We start from the raw sequence: 18,662 nt of genomic DNA, 5'->3' as shown, positions 1-18,662 counted from the left end.
CCTAACATGTGTTTGAAAATATTTCTAATGTGGCTGACTAGCTTATGAGCTACGAGGTGGATGTGATAAAGGCCATTTGGTTGACGTTTTCGTCCTTAGCTAGCTAATCTTGTCATGGTATACATGATGGCGTGAAAATTTCTATGATAAAAAAAGGGGGAAAAAAGAATTTTCTGTCACAATGTGATGATTCAATTTTTTATAAATTTTATAAAAAATATCTACGTGGTTGCATATAGGAATGACAATAGGTAAGGTATCATAAAATTTTTCCTACCCATATCTGAATCCATCCCAAATTCAATTAAAAATTTACTAAAAATGCCAAAAGTATCCCAACAAAAAATGATAAATCCATTGGATGCCCAAATCTGGCTGAATAATCTTTATCGGATTATTCAGGCTAAAAAAAAAAAAGGAGTGGGGCCGCGGGGAGGGGTGGTGGTGGCGTGCGGTGGGCGACACAGAGGGAAAGAAATCTTTGCATAATGACCTGAATATAATTAATATCAAGTAAAACTCAATAATACATCAAATTTTTAATTTAAACTAAAATAAACAACCATAATTTATAATACGAATATTAAGTTCGTGTAAGAAACAGTCTATGTAGAGTCACAAGCCAGAGAAAAGTGTAATTGTAAAGGAATCGGTTAATGGTCATGTCTTTGGCCTGGGATTCCCCTGGCTTCTTACCCGCTGATGGTTACAAGAAACTTTCCCTGGATCAAAGAACTACGTCTAGTTTCTATGATTGCGAGCGTCGATACGTACTAGGTATGTGAATCACTCCTGGGCATCTTGGATTAGAAAGAGAGAGAAGGGTGGGGCATGCATGGGCCCTATTACTTGTAGGAGAGTGTCATGTAGCTTTTGGCCGGGACCGCTTTGAAAGCTACACTTTGTTGGAGGCACTCTATTATTGAATCCTGCACTTGGTGAAATTGGGTGTTAAATCATCATCATTATCATCAACCTCTCTCTTACTCAAAAGGGAAATTGTATTATGGATCATTAGGTCCAGCATACAAAAGTGAGTAAAATTTGATGGTTGGTGTCTAAATTGTCGTTTTTGTCCCGATAGGATCCAGTGCTTTAGTGTTGGTATGATCGCGCTATCCAGGTCACAACCAGGTGTATTAGATGGATACCCAAAGAGCAAATGGCATTGTTGCTGCCATCAATAATATGAATACCTAATACACGTCCTGTATGATGCGGTCCTTGGTTCTATTGCTCTTGGGTGCATACATGTTTTGAAGTGGACCTCATACCAAATGGTTGATCTGCCCTGCGGAAGTTTTACTATTCAACACAGGTAAATATTTGAAACTAGGAATTATCCATTGGTGGTGCCCCTTTGCCTACGAAGTGGAGGTCCAAGATTGAGGAGAGAAGCATGACTAAATATTTGGTGTTTTGGACCTAGCTAATTTTGATATCGGTGGGTCTCCCTTCCTTTCTCTCAAAAAACACATCCTCACTAGATGTACAGCACCTAAATTTATGGTCTTAGATTGTGGCACATACTTCTCATTTATTATGAAGATATAGCAGTTACTTATCATATGGCATAGAGACAGTTTCCATGTACCCATGGCCCTGAAAGCATAGGTGTCTACAGAGTCAGCAGTGGTGAGCAACATGACAGTAGCTGGCACGTTGCAACTAAACCATTTCCTTCCAATATATCCATCAAGGCAAATGTAAGTCACTGCATCAAGTATCTAATGTTATAAGCTTATTGTTTAATGAAAAAAATTGGATTGTTTCTCGATTAGTGTGTGTCATGTTTGCGATTCCTGCGTCTCATCCTAGTAATACAGGGGCCATGCGCATTTAATTTTATAAGCTTCATTTGTAAAAATCGTAGCTCAATTTTCACCCTCCGAAAACAGTTCATTCTCATAGTCGAACAAGCAGTAGCAGACATTATGGCTAACCTTGCTCGTGATCTCCCCTCCTAGAGTTTGGTTAACTGAGAGAAAAAATCTTCATGATTGGGCTACACTGGCACCAAACACGCCACACTGTGGGGCTCATCATATCGTTTGATCGTTTGTGACAAATTTCATATCATACTTATCACGGAAGATGTTCCTTTTGGAACTTAGGGAGGCAATGGTAGAATAGAAATCCCCCAGGAGGTAAATAATTGCTATCAATCTTGTCCTAAAAACCAATTCTTGGATCTAGTGATCCGCTGAAACAGAGATGCCGGCAGCATCCGCAAAGTGATACCGCATGTTGGTAGCCTCATTTTTATCCTTGACTCATCTCTGCTACTATTTATGGACCACCACCTTGAAGATTAATTCATGCAACGGTTCATCAATGGGACCATGTATCTACCAAATATCAATCACCGAGTGTAGGACGGCCGAAACCACCAAATTTGGAAGAAAGGCTTGTCGTGCAAACCGACCACTTGGATCATAGTAGCAGGGGATAAACCGCAACATGAAAGGCACCAGGTAACCCTGCATTCGGAGCCAGTAGTTGACTCTTTGTCGGAACAATGAATAGAGAACAAGGAGGATCCCATTACGATTTTTATCACTTCAAATGCCAGGAAAACAGATTTGTTACCAGACAGGCTTCAAAGATCTTCCAAAGATAACCAGAGATAATGGTCGGATACTGCTAATAAGCTGAACGCAGAAAGACGAGCATCAGCAATGACCCCGACCAGTCACCTATTCCATGCTGCACAAATTCATCTCATTCCAGAAACTAATCATACTGTTGGATGCAAATGGGCTGAAAAGACCTCTAACTTGAAGTCTCCAAAAAAAAAAAAAAGAAAGAAAGAAAGATTAATGGAACATCCATATTAAACAACTTTCCAAATAGAACATAACCTTGTACACGGTACAGTTGAAAGCCAGAACATGACTTTTCTTGCATGAAAAGCAAGGAGCCCTGCTGAATCTATAATCTAACTAAACAATACATTTCTAGTTTAACCCATTTAGATGAATGCAAAGATATAACTAAAATAACAGATAAGGCCAACTGAACACTACAGAAAACACATTCACATTAAATCCAAGCACAACAATCTCTAAATGAAGTCTAACTAACAGATGAGGTTCTTACAAGCTTGGGATGGATTTTGATCGAATAAACTGTTTCAGAAGAGCTTTTTCCTCATCAATTTTCTTCTTCTCTGCTGGAGCACTAGGCTTGACTTTCCTCTTCTCTTCCAGAATCCACTTGAAAAGCTGGCGTTGCTCATCTTCTGGAATGGGAGGGAGCATCTTTATGGGTGTCGGAGGAGGTTCAGCAGACGATTTCTTCTCAGAAACTGGAGCACCAGGGCTGACAACTTGAGAAGGAACTTCTTCATCCTTATCAGCTGGCTGTTTCATTGAAGTCCTTACAAGAACATATACTGCATGTTACAGGACTGTTAAGTGGGAGAACAACATCTAACACCATTAATGGAAGCTGATGTTCACATCTAAACAATTTTGAGCAATATTTTTTTTTTCATAAAAACATCCAAATAAAGATAACTTTCTGCAATAACATAATAATATTTCACACATATCAACTCTTAGATCGATAAGTGTAGAATATGTTGAAAGCTATCAAGTGTTGAAAGCTGATTGAAGCTAAACAGAAATAATATATTAGGAAGATTTTATGTTTGTTTCCTCACCCTGCAGCATCTTGTTTTCTAACTCCATAGCGAAGTCTGGCTCCAAGTAATAATGACGCTCTTCAAGTGGGAAAACCACTTGCATGCATAATACATTCACACGTACTCATATACAACAAAGCTAGTCTTGAAATAGTAACACTATGTTATTGGCAACTTTAGATCATCTGATGTGTGGATAAACATCCATTAACCTTAACACAAGTTTTAAAAAGGTCACAGCAGTGGCTTGCCACTGATACTGCATAGGACAAGCTTCATTTTCACTCTTTTAAAATTAGCAAAAAAAAGAAAAAGAAAAGGAAAGTTACATGTTGTATTGAGATGTTAAATAAAGACATTAGAATAATAAGATGTGGACAACAAAAAAGAATCATCAAACCTTGAAACAATCACTTGCTTGATCAAACTTATCAGATCTCCTTGCTTATGAAACACATCAGCATCTATATGCACTTCACCGCATTTCTTCCACAATGCGTAACTGTAACCATGATCACCTAGTCTTATCCCAACTCTGCAGAATTGGCTTTATGGACCCTCATGTACCAAGTATTCCTGTTTACAGTCACCTCAGGTGTTTTTAAATTTCCACAACACATTGTAACTTCAAAAGATTAGTCTTGGGGATGTGATCATGCATCTACAATTCATATCCATGTGGAGATCTGCACTATATGATGGCAGCATACCAAATTTGTGCATGAAACTCGGCCTGCCGGGGAATGGTAAACAGGCAACTGTGCCCAAGATACACTGTCACCTTAAGTGTAAGAGTTGTCCAACTTCCAACACACTCTAATTAGGTCACTCTTCAAAGAAAAAGATGGACCATAAAAATGTATTTGTCATGGTTGATAGGCAGTTTGAGATCATGGAGAAAATGTCCAGAGGTGAATCTAGCTGGGTTGTATTGATAGTTTAATCTTCAGTAAATCCAAGGAGAATTAAATCGGACATTTTTTCCAACTCTATTTTCATGTACTGCTAATTAAAATATGGTGTCCTAAGTCAGGATCAGAGTTTCGGAAGTTGTCTGATGTATAGCAGAATTAGCTCTTTATAACACCTTGGACCAGGAATTTCCTTTTTTCCTGGTTGGTTGGACCAGATATTTTCAATGGCATGCATTTCAACCTTGTTGCTCATGCAGCTCTAAAAGACTGAGTCCAAGTACCTACTTGGAGGTACGAAGCACAGCAAAAGTAAGACTCTGATATCTCCACAAGGCCAAACTTTTATTCCCTTAATTTTTGGAGTCACCATCTTGAGGCACTTCAAGCTGGTTGGTTATGGGGCTCTAAAAGACTGAATTTAAACACTAGTCCAAGGTCTGAAGCAGACTAAAGTTAAGACTCTGATATCTCCAAGAAAAACTTTCATTCCCTTAATTATTGGAGTTGCCATCTTGACCTTGCATAAATAGCAGGTGGTGCGATGGCCCAGTCTGGCCCAATCCACTTGACCAGCCACACCTAGCTGCAGCCTAGCTTAGCTGGACTGCATGCAACGGAAAAAATGGAAGACTCCTAGGAGTCTTCTTCCTCCTCTCCAATTTCTCCGGGAAGAGCCAGAGTCCTAGAACCACCGAGACCCAAGCTCTCTATAAAACAGCCACCCCTTCCCTCTATGATCCTCTACCACAAGCACCACACCTCTCTCTCCCCTTTCTCCCTCTTTCTCCTTGCTTTTGTTGGATTCCCTTTCACTATGGTCGCCGGATATCGAGGTTGGATACATTGCCAGAGCCCAAAGTCAGTCCCAATTCCCCTTTCTCTTCCCTTTCCTCGGTGATAGGAGCCGTTGCCGACTGGATTCCATTGATAAATTGGCCAAAAATCGACCCAGAATGTCATCTTTTCACTTCCCTTATTTTCCAGCCCCTCTATCCCTCTTTTTGACCACCAGCTCCATCACCTCTTGACACCGGACCCCTAGAGGGACTCCTCAGGCTCCCTATGACCCTTCCTAGTAGAGTCATGGCAGTCGGTGAGCGGCCAATAGCCAAAAATGAGAAAAAAAATCCTCTATCCCTTGTTTTTCGGCCTTTGTCTTTATTTTTCTTGCCAACCGATTATTGTCGCTGGCCACTCCCCACTGCCCGCCACTATCCCCTACTGCCACTTCGCCAAACCACCATGATCCACCCCCTTCTTCTTTTGCTATTTTACCAAAGAAGAAAAAGAAGGACAAAAAACAGAGAACACTTGTCCCTCTCTTCCTCTCTCTTCTCCCTCTTCTCCCTCTTTCTCTCTCTAAGCAGGTCCATGGACCCAAATGAAGGGTCCCGATCTCCTTTGTGACCGATCCACTCAGGCCTGTTCAATGTCTTGGAAAGTCATTATTAATGAACCCTATTGAATGAGCTTGACCTTGATCCAGATCGTGCTTTATGACTCATTGATTGAATCGCTTAGACTTGACCCATCTAGAGCTACCGAACACTGTCACCCAACCGATGATCTCCTTTTCTTATTATTTAATACTATTAAAATCATCAAATAGGAATTAATTTCATCTTTAATGTTTTTGAATTGGTTTAGCCAACTTTCCTAGCGAATTTTGAAGGTTCAAAGTGGAAGAGGTAAGTAGACCTTACACTCTTTATTAATTTAACGAAAACAGTATATTTATGAAGTATGAATCTTATTATAATTGATCTTACTCTATTGACAAGTCAGATTGGATTTGGCTTCAATTTGTGTTTAGGACATGGGGAAGGTAGAGTAGTTGGAGCAAGTTAGGATGGGGACTGGGGAAGAAGACTGAATTTTTTTTTTTTAAAAAAAAAGAGGGTTTGAGGGGCTGCTCAGGATTCAGCTAGGACAGGGTTAGGTAGAAGAGGGATGATGAGTGGGGGAGGGCAGGGCGCTAGGCATATGGGTAGAGTTCCAAATTGTGGTAGGTTAAGGTGGGGCATGCAAAGAGAGGGAGTGAAGAAAAAGAAGTGGGAGGGGCTAAAAGTGAGCTCTCCACAATCAGTATAGGCAAAGGAGGGCAAAGAAGGGGCTGGGAATTCCAATTCAAAGCAGGCTATACAAGGTAAAGAGGGAGATCGATAGTTTTTCCTTTATTTCCCCCTTTTTGGAGGAGCTGGGGGTGGGTAGGGAGGAGGCTCAGAGTAGGTTGGAGCAGTGCGAGAGGAGTAGAGATTGTGACATCATAATATTTCAGTTTAACTCATATGCAAAATCAAATTTGATGACATGTCGGATGTCAAAAGATTGGAAATTATTCAAATCCCATTTGACTGGAACCTGAAAAGTCAGATCAAATCCACATTCTGAGCCCTATATATAGTTCGAGCAAATCTAATGCAAGTATCAAATGCAGGTTAAAATGCCAATTTTTCACATGATTAAATTCTGATTAACTTTGAAAGTTCAAAATGCCAATTTGGAATGTGGGCAATCTGATTGTCAACTCTACTTTTTGATATATCTCCATCATAAAACAGATACAAATACAGTTGTCAATGAAAAAAAAGGCAGAAACAACTTCTATTACTTAGAAGATATTACAAGTATTTATACCTCCAACTTTATAGTGACATTCTGGTTTTCAGCATGGCCTTTAAAATTTCAAGCCTTTCAGATGGATCTTAAGTAAAAATTTCCTCTCGTGATAATTCATTGTATACACTTGAAGTTACGCTTCAAAATTTTCAGTAATTTGGCTTTCTTCTTCAAATATTCTGTGTTAAAATACATTTTTCTTGTTTTACAATACACCAATCTTTCAAAAAACAAAAAGCCAGGTGGGACAGGATGATCAAACAATTTAAGTTAAAAAGCCAATAATGATTTTTACAGCTTTCCATCTCCACTTCAAGTAATACATTTCTTGAATTATTTAATTCTTTTGAGGAATTATCAAGATTACGCATCTGCTAACAATAAAATTCAGACTGTTTATTTACATTGATATTACATCAATATAAGCTGCAATGTTAAGGTTTAGTTTTCAAATATTAATATAAGCATAGCTTCAAATAGTATCTGTCAAAGCATGGTCCAGAATTCTTGATATTGTTTTTTGAGTTTAATTAAGGATCGATAAAACTTACCTTTTCACAACAATAGAATTTGATACCTACCACAACATGTTATGACTGATCTAGTTCTTTTTATGGAGATATTCTAAAACACAACCAGAGGAATGTACCATGTCTTGGTCCTCTTGATTTGATATGCTAAGAACTGAACCTTTTTGGGGCAAAATTTTTGTTTCGAACAGATTCTCAAACCTTAAGATCACTAAGAGAGCAATTTCGTGCTTGTCCAGCATCAAATAAATAAGGGAAGAGAAGTTTCTTAGCTGACTCATAAACTAAACATTTACTTCTACTCAATTTTCTCCTAGTATTACATATCTTGCTCCTACCACATCGTATCTTTTGTATTCCTTCCTAATCTAAAAAAAGTATCTACATGCATAGCCTTATAAGCTCCATCAATAGTTATACCTAAGTGCTAGTTTTGTGATGCCTCAATTAAGAACACAAAATCTATTCCCAACAATTACCTGATTTTCCTAATAATTATTTTCCATTCCATCTGTCCCATTCTACAGAGTTAAGTGGAACTCCACTAGTATAATTTGATGCTTTAAGTTGACAAAGAAGCAAAGGAAAGAGCAGAGGAAGTTAATGGGTAGGAAAGTGGAGAATAGATTATGCCAGCATGGATTCACCTATTCAAAAGATACTACTTTCTGGTGCGGACACCATCACTAGTGATGACCGATCGGAGCCAACTTGGACACATGGACGACATCAGAGTACTAGATCGACATCTATTTGGCTCAATTAATTAAATTAGATCTTGATTTTTATTTCTTCTATTTTGAGTTTTAGTTATGAGGTCTTGTAAATCCAGCCCAATTGAGTCAATTGGATTGGATCTCGTTAGCCAGTTTATTTTTATTTGGTTAATTCTAACCTATTTTAGTTGGGTTAGGACTAGTTTAATTTAAATTGGGATTTTGGATAGGGATAAGGAGTCCTAAGTGATTTTGGTATTTAAAAGCAGAAGAGTCCTAGGTGGTTTGTTCTATGTTTAGTTTAGCCTATAAAAGGCTTGTTAAAAAAAAAAAAAAAGAGAACGCAGAATTTTTTTGAGAATAAAATATTTCACATCTCTTCTTTCTTCCTCCTCTTCTTCCTCTTCTTCCTCTTCTTCTCTCCCTACTTTCTCCCCTCTCTCCTCTTTTATTCCCCTCTAAATTAAATTCTGCACTACGATTCCATTGCTGAAGTTCCAATCTACACAACAACATCCATCGATCCTACCTTGTGATCAATCCAAAACACAAACGTCTTTGATGTCCAAGAAAATTGAACTCGCTCCTTCAGGACTATTTTGACGTGTCTCTTGTGAAATCTCTTCAATCAGTATTTTTTTAAAATTATTATTGATTTTCTCTACGAGTTCCTATTCCTTAATTATTAGATTTGCATGTTAAAGATCTAGAGATATATCCTAATGATAGGTGGTTTCTTAATCGCCTTCAATCCGTAGAACTTTAGATCTAGAATTTATCCACCATCTGCTTAATTTCTTTTCTTTAATCTGATTATATCTTAATCATCGAGGTAGGAACTTGAATAGATCTGTTTGTCTGCTGAATTATTAGTTAATTGCTGATCTTAATCTTTTTGCATGGATTTTAAATTGCATGTCGCATCTTTAGAACCATAGCATCTGAATTCTAGATCATGTCCCGCATCAATTTTTAGTATCAGAGCCTATAGGTTTGATTAGGTGATTAGAATCTGCATTAGGTTTAAATTCTGCACTGAAAATCTGCAAACAGAATTTCAGATCCGATCTGAAATCTTCTACAAAAATCTGGGGCAAACGACATCAGAAAATTCTAAAATTTGGTGGAAAGAAACCTAACTTACTAGAGAGTCTTCGGTTAAAATTTTATTAAATTCTAAAACCTCTAGAGTTGTCAATTTATTCTAGTAAGCCGTCCTGTACCAGAAATTCTGTACCCAGAAATTCTGCAGCAAGCAACCTTGAAAAATTTTAAGAGTCTTGTCCCTAGAAAACTCCTAAAATCATGAAATTTTGTGACTAGAGTCGTGACTCATCTAGGAAATGGTGTTTTAAATTTTGTTGCAATCAGAGGTCCGTAGGTCATCAAAATTAGTATTGAAATCTGCTGATCGTTAAGAATTCTGCACAAAAAAAAAAATTTCTGAAACTTTAGATTTGGCGACTAGCGTATGCCAACTAGATCAGGGGTCGAGTACTTACGGTATTCGCCATCTACATCTAGCATGGATCCCAATATAATAGCTATGTTTGAAAGCATGATGGAGCAATTAACAAATTTAAACACAGACTTTAAGAACTTGAGTGATGACATGCCAAATACAAATAATGCAGTTCAAAACTTAACCGTTAGGGTAGTGGTTTTAGAAGAGGAACATCCCAATCAAGTTAATTTTGAGACTCCTCAGGAGAACGTAGAAATCCTAGAGCTCGTCAGGAAATAGATCCAAGCCAACCCCCTCTCAGATGACCACCTAACCTTGATACCCCACCTATGCCCCTAGCTCAGAGAGGACCTTACATTCCCCAGGGTCTAGATATGGGTCGTAGGTTAGATATGCGCCCCTATCGCGAGCCCATGGATCAGGATGAGCATGTCCTAAGAAGTGTTAAGATAGAAGCACCCAGCTTCAATGGTTTGCTTGACTCTAAGGAGTATTTGGACTGGGAGGCAGATATGGACCACTTCTTCGAGTGGTATTACATGTCTAAAGTCCGAAAAATTAGGTTTGCCAAAATGAAGTTAATCAGTCAAGCTAAATTGTATTGGCATAATCTAGAGCATCTAGCTGAGCATAAGAGACAAGAGCCTATAGAAACTTGGAAGGAGATGAAAGAAAAGCTGCGTGAGAAATACCTTCCCACATCCTACAAACAACATCTCCTAGATCAATGGCAGAGAATGACTCAAGGAAATCGACCTGTCTCGGAGTACATCGCGAAATTTGATGAATTCCTTATACGATGTAGTGTCACCGAGAATAGGGATGTCACCTAATCAAGATTCAGAGCTGGTCTCCGAGAGGACATCCAGCGAGAGCTATTCTTACATGAGGTGACCTCTTTAGAGCATGCCTACCAGCTACCATAGAATGTTGAAAGATTTCAAAGATATCCGATTTCTCGTCGATCTGACCTGAGCCGACCTACCCTTTCAAGTCCTAGACCTAGCACTAGTCAAATCCCTACCTATCGACCTTCGAATGTGGATTCTCCAGTGAGAAGAAATGATAAGGAAAGGGAATACTAGATATATCGAAGACTAGTGGACCTATCACACAGTCCAGATGTTTTAAGTGCTAAGGCTATGGACATCTATCTACACAATGTCTTTTTAGAGCCTTACACTTAGGAGAAACTGAAAAGAAAGAGCCTGAGTGTGTTGAAACTAAAAAAGGAGAAGTTTATGAGGCTAATCCCAAGTTAGCTGAAGAATTTAAGGAAGATGAAGATGTTCTAGGCTATATTCGGATAGAGCAAGATTCTAAAGAAAGATTGGGAGTGGTCAAATGTATAGTCGCTCAGCCAAAAGAAAGTGAAGATTGCTGACAAACGACTATTTTTCATACCTACGTTAAGCATGGTGATGAAGCATGTCAGGTGATCATAAATAGTGGAAGTTGTATAAATGCAATCTCCACTGATGCTGTATCCCATCTAGGTTTAGCACCTGTAGATCATCCGAGTCCCTATAAAGTCTAATGGGTAGATGCATCATCTATCCCAATCAAGCATAGGTGCCTAGTTCCTATTCAATTTCATTCCTATCAAGCTAAAGTCTGGTATAATGTACTACCAATGGAGGTTGGTAGTATTATTTTAGGAAGGTTGTGGTTATACGACCAGGATATCACACTCTTTGGATGATCAAATTCGTGTAGTTTTCAGGATAAAGGAAAGAAAATTACGGTCAAATCCTCTCCACCCAAGACTACTTCTAAGAAAGAAAATGTGGGAGCCAAAGTTAGCACTAAAAAAAGGATCTACATTTAATCAGTGTTAAAGAATTTGAGAAGGAAATGACTGAAGGATCATCGATTTGGATCTTAGCTGTTAAGAAAGTTCATGAAGAACCCCGATCGAGTATCTCTAGGAGATAGTTCCCCTCCTTGATGAATTTAAGGATGTTTTCCCCGAAGATCTCCCGAACCACTTACCACCGATGCGTGATATTCAGCACGCTATAGATCTAGTTTCGAGATCCACTCTACCACATTTGTCACATTACCGATTAAATCTTACTGAGCATGCTGAGTTAAAAAGACAAGTTGAAGAGCTTCTAAAAAAAGAGTTTGTTAGAGAGTTTGAGTCCATGTGTGGTGCCCGCGCTTCTTACTCCGAAGAAAGATGGTACTTGGAGAATGTGCGTAGATAGCGGCTCCATTAATAAGATTACTGTTAAGTATCGTTTGCCAATTCTCCAACTAGATGATATGCTGGATATGATGGCAGGATCCATTATCTTTTCAAAGATAGACCTTAAAAGTGGATACCATCAGGTGAGAATTAAGCTAGAAGATGAATGAAAAACTGTCTTCAAGATGAAGGATGGTCTTTACGAATGGTTGATCATGCCTTTAGGCTTGTCCAATGCATCTAGTACTTTTATGAAGATAATGACTTAGGTACCACGGCCATTCATTGGTATATTCATTGTCATATACTTCGATGATATCCTCATTTATAGTCGATCTAGGGATGATCACTTAGACCACCTTCGACAGGTTTGTTTGACCCTTAAAGCTGAGAACCTTTATGCGAACTTAAAGAAATGTGACTTTATGACTGATCGAATAATTTTCTTAAGTTTCGTAGTGACTCCTGAGGATGTATCTGCTGATCCTGAAAAGATCAAAGCGATAGTTGAGTGGCCAATGCCTCAGAGTATACACGACGTTTGTAGTTTTCATGGCCTAGCGACCTTCTACCGCCAATGCATTAGAGGCTTTAGTACTATCATGGCCCCTATTACGAATTGCATTAGGAAGAAAACCTTTGAGTGGACAACAGCTGCCAATAAAGCTTTCCAAGAGATTAAAGAGAAAATGACCCATGCACCTATTTTGCATCTTCCTGATTTTTCAAAGGTTTTTAAGGTTGCATGTGATGCATCAGGTGTGGTATAGGAGGAATTTTGAGTCAAGAAAGTCATCCTGTGGCATATTTTAGTGAAAAATTAAATGATGCAAAACTTAAGTATTCTACATATGACCAGAAATTTTATGCGATAGTTCAGGCTTTGAAATATTGGAGACATTATTTGCTACCGCAAGAAATTATCCTTTATTCTGACCATGAAGCTCTTAGGTTTCTAAACTCCCAAAAGAAACTAAACCCTAGACACGCTAAATGGGTTGAATTTCTTCAAGCCTATACTTTTGTTCTAAAGCGTCGAACGGGAGTAGAAAATCGAGCTATGGATGCACTCAATCGGAGAGTTTCTCTACTTTCGACTGTTAGTGTTGAAGTTATAGGGTTTGAAAAGCTTAAAGAAGAATATGTAGAGTGCCCTGACTTTAAGAACGTTTATTCCTTATTTCAGCAAGGACCATCTAAAGAGTATAATGATTATGTTTTGCAAGATGGCTATTTGTTTAGAAACAATAAATTGTGTATCCCCCGAACATCTGTCCGAGATTTTCTTGTGTGGGAATTGCATGCTGGCGGACTAGTTGGACACTTTGATAAAAATAAGACCATTGAGGATGTAGAGAATCAATTCTATTGACCTAGTTTGAAGCATGATATTGCCCAGATAGTTATCCAATATCAGACTTGCATTTTGGCAAAACAACACAAGCAAAACACTGGACTTTATACCCCACTACTTGTACCTGACTGTCCATGGCAAGATGTTAGCATGAATTTTGTTTTGGGATTGCCACGAACTGCTAGAAAGAATGATTCAATTTGCGTGGTAGTGGATAAGTTTTCAAAAATGGCCCATTTTTTATCTTGTCCCAAAATGTCTGATGCTTCAAAAGTAGCTCGAATATATTTTGATGAAATCATTAAGTTGCATGGATTGTCGAAGACAATCATATCTGATAGGGATGTTAGATTAATGAACTATTTTTAGAAAATCTTATGGCATTTAATGAGGACAGAACTAAAGTTTTCTTCATCATTCACCCATAAACTGATGGCCAAACTGAAGTCGTAAATAGAAGTTTAGAAAATTTACTTTCATGTTTGGTAGGTAAGTAATTGGGATCTTCTTTTACCTCAAGCTAAGTTTGCATATAATAGTTCTATCAATAGGTCCATTGGCATGAGTCCATTTGAGATAGTGTATGGTTATAAACCTAGGAAGCCAGTTGACCTTATCCCATTGCCATTGCATGCTAAAGTGTCAAAGCCAGCAGAATCATTTGCACAGCATGTTAGAAGTCTGCATAAATAAATTTGCAAAAAGATTTATATCAGCAATCAACTATATGAACACTTAGCAGATTCTCACAGATAAGTTCAGGATTTTGCCGAGGGTGATTATATTTAATACAGATTAGGCCAGAACGGTTTCCTCCAGGAATCGTTAAAAATTACAAGCACGTGGAGCAGGTCCATTCAAGATCTTAAAAAAACTAGGATCGAATGCATATATTACAAATTTACCATCTGATTAGGGTATTAGCTCTCCCTTTAACATTTCAGATCTAATAAGATATAAGGAGCCAATAATAATATCCAGTGATCCGTTTGAGCCTGATCCTTCTATTGAGAGTGAACCCCAACCTGAATGCCCACAGTCCAAAATAACTAAGAGACATGATCAAATTGAAAGTATTCTAGATGAGCAAGTTGTTTCCACCAGGAATCGAGACTACCAGTGATATCTGGTTCGATGGCAAGGGAGAATGGAGACTGAAGATACCTGGATTACCCCAGAGCAGCTGCAGGGGATTGATCTAGATCTGCTAGAGCATTATCAGAGTAGAGCCGATATTTCCTTGATGGAGCCAAGTTCTTCGCTTCCCAAGGGAATTGGTGCGGACACCATCGCTAGTGATGACTGATCGGAGCCAACTTGGACACATGGACGACACCAGAATACCAGATCGACATCTATTTGGCTTAATTAATTAAATTGGATCTTGATTTAGTTCTTTATTTCTTCTATTTTGAGTTTTAGTTATGAGATCTTATAAATCTAGCCCAATTAAGTCTATTGGATCAGATCTTGTTAGCCAGTTTATTTTTATTTGATTGATTCTAGTCTATTTTAGTTAGACTAGGACTAGTTTAATTTAAATTGAAATTTTGGATAGGGATAAGGAGTCCTAAGTGGTTTTGAGTTTAAAAGCAAAAGAGTCCCAAGTGGTTTGTTCTATGTTTAGTTTAGCCTATAAAAGGCTTGTTAAAAAAAAAAACAGAGAACACAAATTTTTTTTTAGAATAAAATATTTCACATCTCCTTTTTCTTCCTCCTCTTCTTCCTCTTATTATCTCTCTACTTTCTCCCCTCTCTCCTCTTTTATTCTCCTTTAAATTAAATTCTGCACTACGATTTCATTGCTGAAGTTTCAATCTATGCAACGACATCCATCGACCCTACCTTGCGATCAATCTAGAACATGAACGTCTTTGATCTCCAACGGAATTGAACTCGCTCCTCCAGGGCTTATTTGACATATCTCTTGTGAAATCTCTTCAATCGGTATTTTTTTAAAATTATTATTGATTTTCTCTGCGAGTTCCTATTCCTTAATTATTAGATTTGCATGTTAAGATCTAGAGATATATCCTAATCATAGGTGGTTTCTTAATTGCCTACGATCCGTAGAACTTTAGATCTAGAATTCATCCATCATCTGCTTAATTTTTTTTCTTTAATCTGATTATATCTTAATCATCGAGGTAAGAACTTGAATAGATCTGTTTGTCTGCTGAATTATTAGTTAATTGCTAATCTTAATCTTTTTGCATGGGTTTTAAATTGCATGTCACATCTTTAAAACCATAGCATCTGAATTCTAGATCATGTCCTGCATCGCTTTCACTCCACTGAATATATATTTATTTGCTTGATGATTAACCCGAAGTAGTAAGCACAAGCCCAAAACAATGTGGGTAATACCAAAACAATCGTGTTGACTAACTCAAAGATGGCCCAGCAAACAATACTGACCACCACAATATTTATACAAGATGAATACAGGTACAATCAAAGTACAATTTATTTCGATTGAGCCAAAGATCCAGGATAAGATGAGAATGTCATTCATACAATGAACGATAAGGCTATGCTAGCAATACCATAAAGGTGAGATATTTAGATTTTCAATGAGGCAAGGTGTATGGAGTAAGCTTTAAGATTCATAATGATCCAAAAATTCATGTAGGAACCAAGAAAAAATAATGTGAAAGAGAAACATATATAGGATATAAGTTTTGTGTTTACACATGGATATCATGCTCAGCCTTAAATAGTGACATTCCAGCACTCTGTAGTCTGTACCTTGCAGAAATACTAGATCAAATAATCTAAAAGATACGATGCTTGGCTCTAGTATCATCTGTTACAAAATCTTGGAAAAGCCTGAATTGTATACAATAGTAGATCTTCTTGTGCCAAAGTTTTGCACTTCATTCTGTACAAAATAATCATCTTTTATATATCATTATGCTTTCCTTCTTTTGCTCATGAAAATAAATCAAGGAAAAGGCCTATGCCTCCAATAAAAGGCAGGGAGTAAGTTTAGATGCATGACTTGCATAAGCCTCACTCTCCAATTCATGCCTCATTTCTATTAGATTCTCTCATTATCATCAAACTGATGTCTAACAGCTTCACCTTTTAAAACAATTATTAGATAAGCCATTTTAAACACAATCCAAGATCCTCCACATTCGAATGTAGCTTGAGGTGCTTATTTGGATGCCATAAAGCACATTATGTCTAAAGATTGCTATACACCAAGTCCAAACATAACAAATCCATGAAGAGAGCTTTGAAATTTTACAGTTTAGCATTCAGAACACAGCTAGCATATCAAAAGTTTCAAGACATGACTCGCATTGAGAATTTTCATCTCAAAGTAGAGAAATATACAGTGTGCTCGTATTAATTTTCTTAACTTTTCAAGTGCAAGAATATTAACCACAAGTGATACGTTTCTAGCAATTTATCATATAATTTTAGAAAACAGTATCATCATCTTAAAAGCTTATTACAAGTTCTTGTCAACACATCTGAGCTGCGACTGCAGAGTAAAAACATGCTCCAGATATGCTGAACCTCGAGTCAAGATCATGCTTTTTTTTTTTTTTTGGCTGCAGTTCTAACGAATTAGCACGATGTTCTGATTGACACTGCATGATGGTAAAATCGTAAAATTCCGTTTCTCAAAATTGATCAAAACCCTTGCATTTGCCTCCATCATAACTAGTTTATAGAAGGAAGTCAGTCATCAAAGTAATATATTATGAGAAAAATCAAAAAAAAGAAAAAAAAACTCCCTACTTCGTTTGATATTCAAACCAACAATAAACCTGAATCATCATCACAGCTTCATAGATTGATAAATTGTCAAATCACAAACAGCACCACGGAGTTCTAATCGAAAATAATTATAAAAAAAGGATAAACACTTTCTCTGCTAACAAGATCCATATGCCAAGCAGAAAATTAGGGTAACCTAAATCTAGGGATTAAAGCTCCACTTTTCACATGGATCAGAGTCACAAATAAAACACGAACGAGATACCAAAAAACGCCCATATCATTTAATATAAAAGAAGAAAAAGATCAAGAAAATGGATGAAGAATAAAAGGGTAAAGAAGGAGATGAAAAGAGGAAGCCAGACCTCCGACGCCGAGATTGGCGGCGAGGAAAAACGGCAGGATGCGACGGAAGAAGCCCTTCTTGGCCGCAGATGGAGGGGGTGGAGGAGCGGAGTGGAGGCAGCAGTAGAAGAAGACTTGGACGACGAGGACGACGCCATAAGAGGAGGAGGAGAAGGGTTGGGGAGTAGAAGGCCCGCTTCGACTGACCTTGACGCAGCAGCAGAGAGATCCAAGACCTATCAAGCTTTTCTTTTTCGCTCGAGTCCGAAAAGGAAGGGAAAAAAGTTCAGGGTCGACGTGTAAACGCCCATTCGCGCACCCGCAAGCTTCTTCTCTATCTATCTTTCTTTCCAATTAAGTATATTTTGTTGGTACTTGGTAGCGCTGAGCCGGATTCCCTTCAGCTTGTCTTAAATCTCCCTTCTTGCTGGGTTACCAGGTTCCAGCTTATAGCGTGGTCCGCTTAAGCTGTGCTTGGATTGAAGTTATCCCGGAATTGACCCCAAGTTTTCATTTATGCTTCCAAACAGCACAGTTTTTTTACTGATACCTTTAACCTGCCCACATCCGAGTTAATCCATTCATCAGATTAATCTACTTCAACTGGATTTGTTTAACCAAAAAAAAAAAAGCCTCTCATTCTACCACCGACTGGAATAAGTCCAATCCATGTCTCAGACCGTTCTCCTATCCTTTTTCCGGTATCCGAATTATCCTTGAGGAGGAGACTAGGCGTGGTAGCTTGAATGATAGAAACAAGATGGGGGAGAAGGCTGGGATTAGCGGACAGCGGTGGAGAAGGCCGGCAAAACAATTTGAGAGATTTCTTTTTGTTTAATTTCTGGAGAAATATCATTCTCCCACTCTCTCCCGGCTTTCCTGTGAAAGCTGATAACTGCAACACAAAACATGGCCATCATAAATTATGACAAAAAAAAAAAACTCTAATGAGAGAAAGAATATGAGTACTGCTTGAGATCACCTGGTAAACTATCTGAATAAAGCAGTTGATCCTTAACATTTCAATCTATACGAGAAGTCGACCCCCACCATCAAGCCACATTCTCGTTAAAACAAAAAAGTAACAAATAAAACCTACAGTGACAAATACTATATTGACATCTGGATATGGAGCACTGAATTTATTATC

General features: G+C 38.1%; 1 pseudogene; it reads right to left on the bottom strand.

Moving 5' to 3' along the window:
• Positions 1-2,816: 2,816 nt before the first annotated feature.
• Positions 2,817-17,845, bottom strand: LOC140857207 (uncharacterized; annotated as a pseudogene).
• Between the last annotated feature and the right edge of the window lie 817 nt (positions 17,846-18,662).

This window comes from Elaeis guineensis, chromosome 4, assembly GCF_000442705.2.
Source record: "Elaeis guineensis isolate ETL-2024a chromosome 4, EG11, whole genome shotgun sequence".
In the NCBI taxonomy this organism is placed as follows: domain Eukaryota; kingdom Viridiplantae; phylum Streptophyta; class Magnoliopsida; order Arecales; family Arecaceae; genus Elaeis; species Elaeis guineensis.
Note: the sequence above shows the minus strand (reverse complement) of the source record. Positions and strands in the feature narration are given on the sequence as shown.